At 33.5% G+C, this 3917-nt stretch overlaps 1 long non-coding RNA gene across 6 annotated transcripts; it reads right to left on the reverse strand.

The window, feature by feature from the left end:
- Window positions 1-206: 206 nt before the first annotated feature.
- On the reverse strand, window positions 207-2788 carry LOC102593552 (uncharacterized). 6 transcript variants are annotated; one of them, XR_001473127.1, is made up of 4 exons: window positions 2500-2788; window positions 1965-2193; window positions 558-1805; window positions 207-425 (listed from the first exon to the last, which is right to left on the reverse strand). It is a non-coding gene; the product is annotated as an uncharacterized lncRNA (long non-coding RNA). The 6 variants fall into 6 exon arrangements; XR_367061.2 differs by having other exon boundaries at window positions 558-622; window positions 1198-2193; XR_001473124.1 differs by having other exon boundaries at window positions 558-2147.
- Window positions 2789-3917: the final 1129 nt, after the last annotated feature.

Consider the following 3917-nt stretch of genomic DNA (forward strand, 5'->3'; position numbering starts at 1 on the left):
TGGCGGTTCAGTAACGCCACAATAGCATAGGTGACGTGGTGAACATTGTCCTGAACGACAGTTTTAAACCGCCATAATGTGGGTTTAATGTAATCAATTATTGTTCCTTTTTATGTTCTTAATTTATTCCATTTCTACACTTTCTTTAATGCTCAAAGCGTATTTATTTTTTCCATAATAGTATCAACACAAACATATAAGAAGGATTAGTGAAACAAGTCATTCACCATTTATGGAAAACATAAGTATTTCAAAGTTACATAATGAAATTCTTAAAATATTAAGGAGTAATGTTTTACATCCATTTCCTTGAAGAAAATTAACCATATCATATTTTAAAAGTACCATACGATGAGGACTCACATGATCTACGGTGGTAAGATTCATCTGGTGATCTTTTTGGCTATCAGGTGAATGAATGTCACCTGCAGTATCATGAAACCAATATTTAATTTTTGAGAGAGCCAATAATAGAGGGGTTAGAATGTCATGAAAGATATATATGTATGTTTGAGCAACATCCAAAATTTGGGCATTGTACATTAAGATTACCTTACCTTGTCCATATTAGGGACAAGCTCTTGCAGCTTCCTCAAATTCCCCTTATTTGTGTTCTTCTTACCTAAGTTAAGTAACAATTGAATCAATACTTGATTAACCTATCTTTCAGGGATAAAAACAAGAACTTGATTTAACTTACCTGTGATCTGAGATTAAATTCTATAGAACTAGATTCATTTCTAGTGTGAGTTGTGTACCATTCGGCGATGCTACGAGGATAAGTGCCACAACTTTCCATGATTCCCTATGCCTCTCAATGCATCATATTCACTAATGCTATACAACAGTTACAACAACTTCTATATGCCAAACACATTAATTACTCATGAAGAGAGAGTGTTATATCTGGTTTGAGACATTCAAGTTCTAGGTATTGCAACACATGCATGCAGTAATGATAAAAAGGACTCAGCCAAACAAATACAAAAAAGGTAAGAGCAATACCTATCCAATGAAAATACAACTATTGCAACACATGTAGTAATGATAAGGACTTAGCCAAACAAATACAAACAAAGTAAGAGCAATACCTATCCAATGAAAATACAACTAAGTACACAATGAATCCAAGTAAATATCATGACAGAATACTAAAGTAAATTCACTAATGCTAACTAGATATGTTAGAAATTTTACCTTAGTAGCATAGTGTTTTTCATCAGTATAATTTCCATAAAGTATCTGCATCATCCTAATTCCAGATGAAGACCTTCTGGCGGTGGTGGAGGCAAAGCTCTTGGTGGGAAACCAAGTACTGCTCTCAACTACCTTAAAAGCAATCACATAACAGATCATGTGCTTCTTGGGAACATCTTAGGCGGTGAATCAAATCCCCAACTTAATCAGCTACGATCACAATGCAGTTTTTCAAATGTCATTTCAACTTGATGTCGGTTTTTAGAGTTATCAAGAGAAAATGCATATACAAGGCAAGCACACATCAAAATGCTCGAAAAGCAGGTAAGAGTGTAACCTACACAAGGTGGATATCAAAGGCATTTTCAGGATCCCCTGCAATGTCCATCATCTCTTATACATCAGCTACGATCACAATGAAGTTTTTCAAATGTCATTTCAACTTGATGTCGGTTTCTAGAATTATCAAGAGAAAATGCATATACAAGGCAAGCACACATCAAAATGCTTGAAAAGCAGATAAGAGTGTAACCTACACAAGGTGGATATCAAAGGCATTCTTAGGATCCCCTGTTATGTCCATCATCTCTTATGCATAAGTACATCTTCTGCTCTTTCCACATTCACATTCAACAAATGTTTGCACGCACCCGAATTCAGTAACAAAAACTTCAAAACTTAAGCTTATGAGGCAAAAAATGGATCAATTACTCAATTAACCAGTACAAATAGCAAAAAATCAAAAAATGAGGAAAGATGGGGTTTACGAAGTTAACCGAACAGGTAGGTGATTAAATTGAAGCCAAAGTTGATCTTCAAAGCCAGGGAGTTAACCTCTTCGAGATTTAAATCCTGGAGTCTACTAAGCACTTTCACCTTCTGTCTCTGTAGCCGATTTTGCTTCGGCGACAACTCCAGCATCTGCTTCCACAACTCTCTTTCGCCCATCACTATTCACAAGGAAAAAGAAATACACAATTTACAAAATCTCCTCTTCTACAATGGATTACAGAAGAAATTAGCTTCCATAATTTAGAGAAATTTTAATGATGAACAAAACGGAATGGATTTGGAGTTGATTTGATCGGTCGAATTTAGTAACTTTGGCTAAAATTTTAACTTCAATTAACCTAAGCAGACTAATTCAATTCCTCAAACTAAAGTGATGAATCATCACAAAATCACAAACAAATCGAGATTCATACAATGACCATGAAACTTAAGTGGCGAAGCATCACAAAATCACAAAGAAATGAGATTCATACAAATAACAAAAGCAAAAAAGAGATTACATTGAGAGACCTGCCTGAATCTGTGAGCTTCATAGGAGACATGGCGAGAAGAGGAGAAGAAAATGGAATCGCCACCGATCACTTGCGCGAGAAAGGCAGAGAATAGGGTTTGAGAGAGTAAGGGGACTCCTAATTTGTGAGTATTCGACGTTTTAAGCCGGCCAACATGTACATTAGACCGCCGGTTTTGAAACGTTTGATACGGCGGATGAAAAACCGCTATAATATATGGTATTTGTGGCATTTTTAGTAAACCGCCGTATGTACACCGCCGCAAATTCTTCTGTAGTGAATATTGGAATCGCATCTTATATAATTATGAAATAAAATCATACAATGAAGTTAAAATGTTACCTTTTGTGAAAATTAATTCACGAGAAGAAAAAAACTGCAATGAGGAACCACGAAAGCAAACCTCGAACTCAATCTTTATTTTTTTTTTATAGTTGTACGTGTGTCATTTTTTTTTTCTTTTGATATTTCTATGTGATTGTTTTATTTGTGTAGTCAATTGTAGTGTAGGATGTATTTGGATGTGAAGAAAAAGAAATGTGTGGGCGGGTGGATTTGGTGTTGCTGCGTGTAGGATCGGAGTCCTTTTTTTTTTAAATTTGTGTTTTTATAATAGGTTGGGATGGGGAGTATGTGAGGGTAAGAGTGTATAGTTATGGGATAATGGGGTAAGAAAATGGGTGAGTGGAATAGTTTAGGGTAATAATTTTTTAATTAAATATATATAACAATAACAATAAAAATATTAGCTAAATATTTTTGAACTAATAAAATATAAGAAATGTTAAATAACTAATCTAATAATATAATTAAGAATACAATAGCTTATTTATTAAAAAAAAAACATATATTTTTGTTTTGTAAATTTGTTTTTCTTCTTAATCAATTGAAAAACAAGACTTGCACTAAAATGTGACTCTATTTTGGTGGTTTTCAAATATTTTAAAATAAACTTACTAAAATCAGATAAAGATTAAAATATCTAATTTAAATATAAATAAAATATTTAAGAATTAAAAATAGTGTAAAACATCAAGTACGGTCAAAAATCATGTGTCTACAAGTTGCATTTTTTTTAAGGTGATAATTAGTTGTATATGTAGTCTTGTCTGTTCATATGGTCATGTCAATCGTTGATAAGCATGTGTTAAGTTGAGAAGTTGAGAATTTGCACTGATGAAGAAAGAGGTGGGTGCCGCGTGTATAAAATAAACTGTTAAAGCCTTGTGATTGTCGTACGTTCTTAGTTCTCTTTAGCTAAGTTTATCGTGATGTGATAGTTGTGTCTGTCACTGGAGGAAAAGAAACAATTTTAAATTGAGGGTGTTGATGTGTCATGGACTTACAACACTTTTGATGCTTAAAACATAAGATTTGTGCAAATTCTCTAGCACTTTTTATTAGATATGATGTGTT

Source organism: Solanum tuberosum, unplaced genomic scaffold, assembly GCF_000226075.1.
Source record: "Solanum tuberosum cultivar DM 1-3 516 R44 unplaced genomic scaffold, SolTub_3.0 scf00055, whole genome shotgun sequence".
Taxonomy (NCBI): domain Eukaryota; kingdom Viridiplantae; phylum Streptophyta; class Magnoliopsida; order Solanales; family Solanaceae; genus Solanum; species Solanum tuberosum.